Source organism: Euprymna scolopes, chromosome 26 (assembly GCF_053919585.1).
Source record: "Euprymna scolopes isolate OS-2025 chromosome 26, ASM5391958v1, whole genome shotgun sequence".
NCBI classification, from domain to species: Eukaryota; Metazoa; Mollusca; class Cephalopoda; order Sepiida; family Sepiolidae; genus Euprymna; species Euprymna scolopes.
Window position 1 is genome coordinate 18,742,409 of NC_136507.1, and position 13,617 is coordinate 18,756,025.

The 13,617-nt window shown below is 37.1% G+C and overlaps 1 protein-coding gene and 1 long non-coding RNA gene across 6 annotated transcripts in view; one reads left to right on the plus strand and one right to left on the minus strand.

Moving 5' to 3' along the window:
- The window catches only part of LOC145247940 (nuclear receptor subfamily 1 group D member 2-like), a 490,243-nt gene that overhangs the window by 355,994 nt on the left and 120,632 nt on the right, over positions 1–13,617 (plus strand). The gene's annotated exons all lie outside the window — the stretch shown is intronic.
- Positions 231–13,559, minus strand: LOC145247933 (uncharacterized). 2 transcript variants are annotated; one of them, XR_013863305.1, is made up of 2 exons: positions 13,431–13,559; positions 231–806 (listed from the first exon to the last, which is right to left on the minus strand). It is a non-coding gene; the product is annotated as an uncharacterized LOC145247933 (long non-coding RNA). The 2 variants fall into 2 exon arrangements; XR_013863304.1 differs by lacking the exon at positions 13,431–13,559 and adding an exon at positions 13,043–13,309.

The following is a 13,617-nucleotide window of genomic DNA, read 5'->3' on the forward strand; positions in this document are numbered from 1 at the left end:
TGACGTCAGTACGCGCACCGGTTTAATCATTTGTGTACATATCATGTGGCTCCTGCTAACTTTGTGTGAGCAGCCCGATCACACACACACACACACACGTATATATATATATATATTGGTGTCCCAAAAGAAGCTGACGGATTTTAAATTTTATTAGCTTCCTCAATATTTAAGTTATGCTTACCAATTTTCATATGTAGATAGATGAGCCTCTCCGTGATGTTTTGAGATATAGTAAGATATCATAGTCTACTTATTCTAATTTTATTTACACAACTAAATCTAGGGTATGTTTTTCACAAGGTCTAATTTTAGTTATGAAAAATGATGTTACTCAAATGTCCACCATTTTCATGTTCACACTCTTGTGCTCTCTGTAGAGCATTGTCCATTGTCATTGGCTGAAGCTCTTGCACCAATTGAATTTTATATGGAATTTGCCGTCTTCATGAAGCATTCTGTGAAGAGATGATCGAGAGGCACCAATTTGACTTGATCTCTTTCTTACTGATGTGGATGGATCCCCGGCCACACTCTCTGCTAATTTCTGACGATTCTCATCACTTTGTGTCATACGGGGTCTACCAGATTAAGGGAGGTCACATGCAGACCCTTCCCCATGAAATGGAGGCACCATAGCTTTTATTGCATTGGGAGTAGGCGAATTTCTTGTGTTGAAGTTTCGTCGAAATTCTCCTTGTTTCTGCTATTGACTCATTTAACCGAAAATATGACGCTACGATAAATATCCACTCCTCGGTAGTGCAACGACTCATGATGACCTTGGAAGAGTTACTCTAGATGATCTGAAAAAATAAAAGAAAAATATAAAAAAATTAAGAAAGTTATGAATTTTTTTATTTTATTTAAAAAAATTTTTTTAAATTTTTTTTATTTATTTATTTATTTATTTTTTTAAATTTTTTTTTTATTACCATCAGCTTCTTTTGGGACACCCTGTGTGTGCGTGTATATATATATATATATATATATATATATATATATATATATATATATATATATATATATATATATATACACACACTAGCATTTCAGCCCGGCGTTGCCCGGGTGTTTAGAGGTGTATATTGAGCAAAAAAAAAAAAAAAAAAAAAAACGATCAATTTTTTTTACTTTGCCCCCTTAACATTTATTATTTTGGGCTCAAATCAAGTTATTAAGGTAGATCCATGTCCAAGGAACCTATACCTAAAATTTCAAGTGTTAGACCGCAAATTGGCAGACGCTTTTGTTAGAGTTCTCAAAGTTCAAATCATTGAACTTTTACCCCTGAACAGCAGGATTTCTGGCCGAAAATGGATTACAAAGATTTTCCCAAATCTCAGTACTCTGTATATCAAATTTCGAGTCTGTAGACTGAAAATGGACAGAGTTATTGCATTGGAAAATGTACACACACAGAGACATGTTCACTTATATATATAGATCTGGATTACCTACAGACACTTGTGTCTTATGCTTATGCAATCTTCAGTGTAAGAAATGCTAATTAATGACGGTTGAAGGATTCGAACTAAGTTGCAAAGTCATGTTTGCATCTATCAATCAGCATGGGAAAGAAGAGAATTTAAACTTCATATACGAGGGGCGTGAAATAAGTAATGCCCCTGACCTACTTCCAGTTGTCTGATCTGGCTGAAATTTTGCATATGCAATGATTTATATCTCTACGGGTTATGTGGCAAATTACAGCTCTGAACTAATTGTGGGTTCTGTTTTACAGGTGTTTGAACTGAGTCAGGTGTGAAATGGAGCCTGTTTAATGTCTAGCAGTGATCCGGTTTTTGTATTTGAAAGGACGCACACCACAGGAGACTTTTGATGAAATGAAAGAAACTTATGGTGATAATGCCCCATCATATGACCTTGTAAAACGCTGGCATTGTGAATTCAAACATGGCCGGAAGTCTGTGGAAACAGCTCCCAAACCTGGTCGCCCCCCTTCTGCCATTGATGAGGCATCTGTCCGTCAAGTTGAGGCTGCCATTTTGGAAGATCGGTGCATTGCTATTCGCCAAATAGCCCAAGATGTCAAGATTAGTACAGGGTCTGTGGAAACTATCATTCATGACCATTTGCAAATGCATAAGGTGTCTGCCAGATGGATTCCCAGGTTGGTCACATCATTCCAGAAGCGAGAATGCGTCAAGTGATCGAGGATGAATTTGGAGATGTGCGAAGAAGATGAGTCAAAGTTTTTCAAAAGACTGATTACACAGGATGAAACCTGGGTCCATTACTATGATCCAGAGACCAAAGCCCAGTCAATGCAGTGGAAGCACTTGGACTCACCACCTCCAAAGAAGGCAAGGGTGCAGCCCTCCGCTGGCAAGGTCATGCTCACAGTCTTCTGGGACCAGGACGGAGTAGTGATGACAGATTTCCTGGCAAAGGGTACCACAATTACAGGAGCCTATTATGCTTCACTTTTGAGGAAATTAAGGGAAGCTATCAAAATCAAGAGGCGGGACAAGATCAGCAAAGGTACCCTCCTCCTGCAGGACAACGCTCCGGTTCACAACTCACATGTCACCAGATCAGAAGCACGGGCGTGTGGTTATGAAATCCTTCCCCATCCTCCCTAACCTTGCACTCTCTGACTTTCACCTCTTCCCAGCCATGAAGTTGTTTTTGAAAGGAAAGCGTTTCCCAGATGATGCAGCCTTGATTTCTGAAGTCACGTCGTGGTTGGAGGACCAACCTGGCGTATTCTACAAAAACGGTCTCCAGAGCTGCATCAAATGATGGGAGCAATGCATAACTCAGGGTGGTTCCTATGTCGAGAAAGACTAATAACTGTGCCAAGTTTCGTTGCTCTACTGCTATGGGAAGTGGGTCAGGGGCATTACTTATTGCACACTCCTCATAATGTCATATCAGTGGGTCATAGGCAGTAAGCTTCTCTCTTGTATTTTGATTTTTCTCATGTAGTATTAGCTGGGGATGGAGCATCCTACATGATGCAGGACATTCACCCACTATTTTATACATTCCAACCAAGAGATCTTGTAAAAATTCTGACCGTTTCTTTTAGTGTAAATGTTTGGAGCTTTCTTGCACTTGGTTCACCGGATATATTTGCCAGGTAGTTTATTTAAACTTTTTTTTTTTTTTTTTTTTTTTTTTTTGCACACTCCTACAATTACTTTTTTCTTTTTTTCATGAGTTCTACAATTACTGGAACAATGAAGATCTTCCTAAGATTCCAGTTTCTTTTTATGTCGTACATTACATATGTATGCGAATGTTTACAAATAAATGTGCGGATGTTTAGTACATTTTGTTTTTAATTTCCTTATCTTTTTTTTTTTTTTTTGCTGGGGATGGGGCAGTCTATCGGATGCCAGACGTTCACCTACTATTTCATTCACTCCAACCAAGAGATCTTTTTTTTAAGATTCTAACCGTTCTTTTGAGTTCAACTGTTTGTATTTCTCTTGCACTTGGGTCACCGGGTATATTTGCCAGATAGTTTTTATTTTAAATATATTTATGTATGATGATTGCAACGTCTTGTCAGACGAGTGCCACTCCCTCAGACACTTAAAGTCGATGAGCCCAAAAATGACTTTTTTTAGTCCTACCGGTGAATTCACACGCTCAAGCAGGCATGACACTGAAGACGGTCAGTGAGATCAATTATTACATGCTTCCAGCATTTCAAGCCTCCACGCGTCACAACTTTTCCATTGCCACAGGACCACTTTTATAAACAAATGCCTGAGGGAGTATCTATACAAATATGATGTTACAGAGTCTTAGCTTTGTACGACAGCTAAGTCTCTCTCTCAGTTTAAAATGTTGAGATCCAGCAACAAGCAAGAGCAAGATAGCCAGCAACAAGTTAAACTGCAGACCAGCTTAATGCGGGTACTGGTCTCCCGCTTTGTTTTTTTTTTATTTTAAATCAGAGATTTGCTTCTCCTAGAAAGGTTGCCTTCACCACGGTTTATAGGAGTCCTCTCCACCCCAACACACACATACAAACACACACGGTACTAGTTGGCCGTTGACCCCAAAAAGGGGTACAGTCGCCCTTTGGAAGATCTTGTTTTTAATCCTTCAGGGAGACTAGTCACCCTCCTCACCAAACAAGTCTGGTGTGGGTACCAGTTTAGTCGCCGGTGACCCGACCATGAGGCAAGTAGTACTGGGTTACATGGTATCAGTAGCATATGACATGACATGACATATGAATAGTTATATGAAAACATGCATATGTTGTGTGTGTGTGTGTGTGTGTGTGTGTGTGCGTTTACCTGTGTGTGCGTTTACCTGTGTGTGTGAGTTTACCTATGTGTGTACGTACATATGCACCCACTAAAAAATCCTTCGGCATAGTGTCATCATAACAGACACCTACCTGATAAGCTAGATGTCACTGGGTTGAGTTGATGACGAACTACGAAATCCGTGGGGGTGGGGTGGGGGGAATGAGTGCCACGCCCCATCACGCGAATTTCTCTATTACACTTTAAAATAAAATAATTATGTTGTCAAAGAGTAAATCTTTAACAAAGCGAAACTTTTCAAGATAATAATCACACTATCAAAGGAGGAAACTGATATTAATTGGAAGCTGAGGAATAAAAGGTACATATAACTTTATTAAAGCGATAAGGAAAAGTTAAGATGAAATTAAAAAAATAAAAATAAATAAAATTTCTCCTTAACTTCTCCTTATTGTTCTGATATAATAAAGTCATGTTTTTTTTTGTTTTTGTTTTTTTTTACAAAGGAATCACCACTTATCAAGGCCCAGAGACCACTCGAGGATAAGGGTTAAAGAGTGTACAGTAGGACAATATCATAGTGATCGTTAGAAGTGTAAATTTGGTAAATTGGATTATTTAAGGGGAACGACTCATCAAGAACGTGTTTACATTTGACTCGAAGACGGCCACACTGCAGCCAGCTGGAAATTCTATTAAACTTTACTGTTTCTGTCTCACGATTTTAGTGATAAATGTATTCATTATAAGGCTAAATATGATTTCGATACTTCGAATTCAGTTGTCTCCTTATTTATGCTGGATCAAAAACATTACGTCTCGCTTAATCATAAAAATTTGATTTCTTTACGCGAATTTTGGCATATGACATAATTTCGTAACGAGTACGTATACCATACAAATTTTTTTTTTTTTTAATTATTTTTTATTTACTTTATCAAAATTAGACCCGGCATAACATGTCAGTCCTGTCGAAATATCTACAGACGTACGCACGAGATTTGAATTAATAATTCACCCCCCCCCCCCAAAAAAAAAAATATAATGCTTCAAAAATAAGCCACTTCAGATGCGGCGTATTTCTTTTAATTTATTCATTTGTTAAACCTGTTGAAAGTTTGTCGGTAGACGTCCGAAGAAGCAGACAAACAAATATATTTTTTTTTAATATTCGTATTGTAGACGTGTGTGCGTGTCAAAATGTAACAAAACATCTGATTGGTTATCTTCTGAAAACACGCTCTATGATTGGTCAACTTAAGTTTGACCAAAGTTGGCCACCTTTTTTTCTTTATTTTTCTATTCTACGAGATTATTCAAAGTTAGCGCGCGCATACACGCAGTTTCTTTTAACCAGACAAGTCAAATAAAATAATAACGAATGAAATTTTCTAAATAATATGAATTGAGATAAATGCAAAATTGATGCATTTTTTAAGGGGGGGGGGGTCGTCGATACGACAGGAACGAGTTAAAAAATTGAACTGCATATAATTCTTTCAAGATGAGTTTCGTCAAAATTATCCCCCAGTTTATTTTCACCGCCCTCAGAACCAACAAAATATATTATTTAGGAATATATATATATATATATATATATATATATATATATATATATATATATATATATATATACACACACACACACACATTACGACGTATAAGGTTTTGTGAGTTATTATTCCAATATCGATCGTAAACAATTCGTCGGCTTTAACATCTACGGCTGCTATATAATTTTAGCCCGATCTGTGGAAAATGAAAAGTCCGGGCAGTTTCCAGCAATAGTCGTCCGTAAAGGACTACAATAGATCGGAAAGAAATCGAATATTTATATATTTTTAAATATTGTTCAATATGATTCTAAAGAAAGTTCTGTGTCCTAGGATGAGGAGGGGGGGGGGTAAATTTTTACATTCTTTTTCCATTCCGCATTAATAATTCCACCTTTAAAATGACAATTTTTATAGGTTTTCGGGTATGCTGAAAACGAATATCACATTCAAATTTGGGACTAACAAGTAGTTTTCTGCATGTTAAAACATTTTTTTTTCAATGTATTAATTAATAAATGCATAAGAAGACATCCCCAAAAAGACCACTCGAGGATAAGGGTCAATGAATGTAAGGTGGTCGTCGTGTAGTCATCGTTAATGGTGAGAATTGTGTAGAATCTGATTTATTTATGGGAACAGTTCAACAAGAACTTGTTTACATTGAACTTGAAGCTCACCATGTTGTATTCAACCGGGAAGCAGGCCAGCGGAACAATGTTCCATAGATGAGCAGTTCTGACAAAAGAGTTGGGTGTTGTTGTCAAAGTTTCAGATTCATTTCATCCATTTGTTGACACTATTTCTCTGCTGTAATGGTGTCGCCTGCATTAAGAAAACTGCAGTGGATGAGATCGGTCACAAACGACCAAACAGTCAACATGACCTTCTTTTGGTGCACCTCTGGCTTCAGGAAGTGTCGTGGAGCTTCGTTGGCGTCACACCACTGAGCTGAGCGTTGCCGGTTGTCATAAAAAAAATCCACTTCTCATTATAAATAATAACCTGGTCGAGAAACGGGTTGTTCTTGTTGCGTAAAAGAATGGAAGATGATGGCATTTCCTTTGGTTGTTCAATTCTTGAAGAACCCATTTATCAAGTTTTTCTGTTTTTTTTTTGTTTTTTTTTTTTTGCCTTTCCAATCTCTCTCAAGTGGTTGGAAATTGTCGTATACGTTACGTTTAATTTAGAAGTAAGTTCTCAAGCAGTTGTGCGTGGATTTGGCCACTAAAAGATAAGGTTCAATAGGTGTAAGGTGAGACAACATCGTGATAATCAATGATGGCGGATATTCATAAGTTAATTTATTTTAGAAGATGGCTCATCAAGAATTGTTTACATTGGACTTGAAAACGATTATGTTATAGTCAGCTGACGAGCAGTTCAGAAAAAAAAAAGCTTTACTCATGGAATTTAATTTTAAGCACAGATAAAGAGTAAATGAAACTGCTAAAAGTGGTTGTAGCTAGGCGAGTGCTTGCGATAAATATTTTACGGAGGTCATAGAGTGAAGCTCAGTCGAGCACCTGCCATGAAAATAACGATAGCGCAACGTCTTTTCTGTGAGAAAGAGGTAACAAGGAGGAGGAAAGGGCATCGCTCACTAGATTTCGAAGTCGATTTTGTACCTTGTCCAGGCAGGCAATAGTGATCTGAGCAGCTGCTCCCCATATGTGGCAACATAAAATTCTGAAATGTCCACGAGTCCTTTCGGTATTTGATATTTCCTGCCAGTGCAAGAAGATTTGGGGGGGGGGAATGCATTGGCTAGTATCTTTGATGGCTATATTTCGCCAAAGGAGAAAACATCACAAAACCGTGGACCAAAGAAAACTCCGGAAGAGCCGTTTCATTTCGCGCTCTTATTAATTCGCCTCCAATTACGTCTGGGGTGAGAAAACGCAATCACTGATTATTTCAGCTGTGTCTGGCCATCTGTTTTTCTGTCCCGAGGGAATGTTTATGTGCATTGTTCCTATTTACAATGTCTCCCCACGGGGCAGAGTTAGACACCAGGGTCGTTTTTTAACGTGGAAAAAAGGAACAAAAATAAAAATTGTCTCAGTCGTGAAGGATTTCTCCTCCACTGACAGAGAACAAGAAATTGAAGTGTATCATCTGAAGAACAGATACTAATTATGTTGTATGGCGGGGATACTATGATAATGCATTATAAAATTGAATGCGGGTGCGCGAAGACATATATGGCGACCAGTGTAAACAATGCGGCATACAGACCCGAATACCCTTAAAAATTAACTTTTTTTTTAAAGATGTATTTAGTTTGATCATTAGTGATTACCGTTAGATTGATAAATGACAAATCCTTTATGTAAAAGGGCATGTGCGTGTTCTCGTCGAGTGGTTCCAATATGGGGGATCGATTTATTGTATAAGATACTGTGTACACACGTACGTATACCAAAGAATTTTCCTGTTAATTTAAAGATTGTAAACGTCAAGTGATGAAAATTTAAGATTGCGTATTAAAATTAAAGAATTCTAGAAAAAAAAAAAAAAAAAATTCGTCCGGGCAAAATCTTGGTAAATGTGTGGTGACTACAACTTGAAGATAACCATAAAATAATAATATAATATGTATATATAAAATAATAATATAAGATAATGGGAAATGTGCAAATTTTAAGCGAAAAAATTTAAAAAAATTTTTTAAAAAAGGGCTAAACTGCTTACAAAGGCTAAATTCGGGAAATTGGCCTAAAAAGGTCGAGCGGTTCTAAAATAGGTGCTCGATTTACTAGAACGTTGTATTAGAAACTGAGCACCTCTGTCAAATATTTAAATATTAGCCCCCCCCCCTTTTTTTTTTTTTTTTGTAATCTGTTAAACTAGTGTCTATTCGATAATAATCCGCCGAAAAAAAAAAAAAAAAGAAAAAGAAAAAATAACGTAAAACTCATCGAAAGCGCTCTGTTTAGGGATTGTTTAAAAAAAAAAATGGAACGGAAATTTAAAATTTTGTTCTATTTAAATCTTTGTTTTTTATTTACGCATGCGCCAATACAATCGAAAGTAATTGACAGAATAAAAGTCAACAATCTTACTTATATTTAAAAAAAAATGATATAAAAGAATTTTATTAACAAAAATGGAATAATTTAATTTTTAAACGAAAAAGTCAATTTGCTAAAAAAAATTTTGGTATTTTTATTTTTATATTAAGTCCAACTCACCATTCACTTTCGAAATGTCGACTTGCATCAGTTTTCGAGTATGCTGACCACGAAGAACGGCCTTCGGAATAAACACCCCCAACCTCCCCATGTTAAGAACGGTTTTCGGAATAAATACCCCATAACTTGTCAGCATGCCCGAAAACCTTTAAAAGTTGACATTTCGAATGTAAACGGCGAAGTTTTTTTTTTGTTGGTGCATGCGCAAAAAAAGAAAAGAAAAAAAAAAGCCGAACGAAATTTAAATTTCGGTTCTATTTTCAAAACAACCCTCAAATAAAGTGCTCTCGACAAGTTTTACCAAAATTAAAAAGACGAAAATAAAAAATATATGGGAGGGGGGTATCGCTCGTATACACATGAACCAAAAAAATGTATAAAAAAAGCTAAAGTACATTTTGTCTTCACGTTTTCGAGAACATAATTTATTGAGATAATAGTCTTTTTCCTATTTTTTTTTTTTGCAACAAAAGCACAATATAGTAGAAACAAACGTTCTCGCACCTGTCATAAGTAACCTCAATTTGCGGCATTGCATTTCGATATCAAATGACCGTCAGAAAGGTTTGATATGCCGTAAAACAAACACCCAATCAACTATAAGTGCATTTTTTACAAGTCGATGACAACTATTATCGCTGCTTAGCGTATTAAAACGTCTGCGACGACCACGACTATCACTATTGAAACTACCTGGAACGCATCGCTGCGACCTGCGTCGTCGGCGAATAAGGACAGGACGGGGGGGGGGAGCTAAAGACGAGAGGGAATGGTGGGAGTAGGAAAATGATGGAAGTGAGGGTAGGGAAAGGGAGGGTCGACATCGCCCAGCTGTTGTCTGGCCGTCGTGACCGTACATTGATTCACGCTAGGGCCTCTCTCTCTCTCTCTCTCTCTCTCTCTCGTCTGAAGGGAATTGGGCTTAATATTGTTGTTGTTGTTCTTGATCATTAGTAGGTGATAGGGGAAGGGGGATAAGGTGCGCTTTCTAATGATGATGACGATGATGATAGGTGGGGTCTGCTGCGACACTGTAAAGAGACCGGAACTCGAAGTATGGGAGGCGGAGGCTTTTTGCTTGATGAGTGTGTGTGCGCGCGATGAAGGCCCCAATCTCTCTCTCTCTCTCTCTCTCTTTCTCTCTCTCTCATACGGTGTACCAGTCACACCCACATTAAAAGGGAACATTTTGGGGTTGGTTACTAAGCTTAGTTTTTTTTTTTAAGATGCGTCCACGCATTGTTATAATGTCCTCTGTCGGTTGGCCTCGCGATCATCTGATATCGCATTTTTATTGCTAAGCAAAACTCATTCACGTTCCTTTTATAAGTTTTGGTTATTTTACTAGCAGGGATACCCCGTGTTACCCGGGGCATGGGTAATGAAATAGAAGAGTTAAAATGTGTAACATCTTTCTGTTAGCTCTTCCCCACTCTCCCTAAAACACACACACACACACAAACACAAACACACACACACTGCATCTTGTCCATCAAAGTCATGAAAGGATTTCCCTTCCTCTGACAGGGGACATAACTCATACTACACTTCGAATTATTTATGTACAAAAAATGTAAAACAGTTATATTTTAAACATTCCAAACAAATTAAATACAAGGCCATTCGAAACTGCGAGTAAAAAATGTTTCGTTGGTCTTCATTTGTCACGATAATTAAAAAGTGTCTGTTCTAATCTCAGCTATCACCGTAATACCAGATTTACTCCAAGGGTCATCCTATTTTACTTTCCCAAATCGTGTTTAAAAAAATTATTGAAAATGAATGACGATGTCTATATGTAATCATTTCATTAGCAGGAAGTGATGAAAAAAGTAAATAAATAAAAATAATACTATACTTTGATTCTAGGTCTAAAATACCAATGAATTTAAGTTTCGGGCTAAAAGTAGATGGGAAGAAACGAATCCGCTATTATATAAAAAGAACTTTTTATATAATATAATATAATATAATATATAATATAATATATTTATATTTTTATACATATGTTTGTGGGTGTGTGTGTGTGTGTGTGTGTGTGTGTGTGTAAGAAAGTGAGAGAGAGAGTTCGTGCCTTATGGACTCCTAAATGGTTCAGCCGATTTTTATGAAATTTCACACATGTACTTTATGTGCCTGCCTGACAGTGTTCTTAAATAGGTTTTGTATCGGAATGCCTTCGATAAATATAAATAATCGATGATCGCAAAAATCCGATGAAAGAAAAAAATAGGCGATTTTAACTAAAGTTGACGCCAAATACAGCCTAACATCACTAGTGCATTTGAAAAGTTTTATTACTGCACAAACCGAAATACCCGGCATGTAGAATAACAGTAGGTTCTTTGATATGACAGGGCACGTTCAAAATGAGTGTTTCTATTGAACCATTCTAGTTTTGCATTTTAACCTTTAATTCAAGCCATTATATTAAAGTAATTTTATAAAATTAACAGTAGGTTCTCTACAGTGCAATGTAAACTACTATGCATTGTGAACTAAGTCACTGCGGAGGCGGGTGCATGTGAAGCTTCCTCCCGGTGAACAGTGGTTGGTCCTTACTCCTTCACTAGAAAAGGCAATCACAATCGATTTGATTGAAAAATGATCGATTTCACTGATTTCGATGGCAATAAAAATATGGGCGGGGGGTGAAACATTCCTTTATCATCATTCAATCCTGAGAAACGTCGAATGTCATTGCTAGTATTAAATAATAATAATAATAATAATAATAATAATAATAAAGATGCCCACCAACATAATGGTAAGAGTGTTGGCTAATAAGCTGGAAGAACGGTAGCTATACCAAAGATTTAAAAAAAAAAATGGTACTTGGATATCCCCTTGGTAAACATACGATATTATAAAGGAAGGATGGAAGGATAAGTGGAGCAGTCTTTGAAGTAGAGTGGCACCCTCTCTTACACCTACCAGCCCGGTAGGTGTAGGGAGCCCGCGGGTCGTCCTTAACTATAGTAGGCCACTTAGTTGTAATATATTTTACGCCCGTGGTAATGTCGATAAAGAATATAAGAGCTTCTTTGTAGGAGTGTCTTGTGCAGTTTTTGACTTTTAGCTGGACGTGCAGACAAGCAGGACCCCCCCCCCCCATATGATAGAAGATTTAGTTTGTCGCGTCACAAAGAATAATAAAATATTCGGTATTACCCCCCCCCTCTCTCTCTCTCTCTCTCTCTCTCTCTCTCGTCGACCAACCAATCACGGGATACACTTTTAGATTTATTACAAAGGTTGTAGTGTATTTTGTTTGTTGCAAGAATTGAATGAGGCATTATCGAACTCGCATCGTTAGTGATGTTATGTTTGTTGTTAAATCTTGCCCCACGGCATGCGTCTCATGATAATTTGGATAAATAGTTTGTTTTTTTTTTTTTTTTTTTACACACTAGCAAGGGTGGCGACCTTGCCAGTCATAAAATACACTTAAATATATTTTAATTCGTGTAGGTTTCGTATTATTACAGAGCCAATTCTTTATTGAATATTATATTGTACTTAATATATAATACTAATTAAAAAAGTAAAAAAAAAAAAAATGACTTGGGTACCTTCAGCTAGAATTGAAAGCAAAACACTTAAAGTTCTAGCCACGTTCCCTACCATTTGAGCTAATCGGACAGACAGATAAGAAAGTTTCAAAATTAAATCACGTTTAGCTATGATTAGTTTTACGCATACGCAAACATGTCGACAAGTTGAAATGAAGATTTTGGCATTTCAACTTGCTGACTTTTCCGTACGCGTTATTTATCCATCCAAACAAAGATTTTAATCGTTATAAAAACCATATATGATTAATATTTCCTGTTAATGTCAGTGTTATGTGATCAGAGTTCATCGGTTAAATATTTACACACAGACGGACAAACAGACAAACACATCTATTGCTTCATTTATGTAGATAGATAAAAAGTAAAATTAAAAAAAAAAAAACTTAACTTAATAGTAGGAGATGACTGGCGACCTGAGTATCCTGAGTTTGAATCTAGTTCATTCTACAAAAATCATTTTCACTTACGATGTTGGTCCCTCCCGTAAATATTCGATGTCTTTTTAAAAGAATTCTTGCTCGAAAAAAATACCGGAGAAACCAATGCCTGCAATAGAATCTTCGGATTCATATGATATGATAATGAACTTAGTTAAGTTTGGCGTAAGGTCATGTCAACGGAACTTATTACCAAACTTCTGCCAATTGGTTTCTCCTAAATAAAAATTCAACTTATATCGCAAATAGTTATTTTAATCAACCCCCCTCTCTCTCTCTCTCTCTCTCTCTCTCTCTCTCTCTCTCACACACTTTCTCTCTCACTTTCATACTCTCTGTCTCACACACGCACACTCGCACTCGCACACACACACACACACACACACACACACACACACACACACACACACACACTTACCTTTCGCTGTATCTATATCAGTCTCCCCTCCTCCTCCTCTTCCTCCCTGAAATCAAGATCTCTTAGTCCAAGCTGTCGTACTGAATAAAAACTACTAAAATCGTTCGTCACACCCACCCTCACTAACTTCCCCAACCCGTCTGTCAATGCGGTCTTATCCCCCCTCCCCCATCCGCCATCAATAATA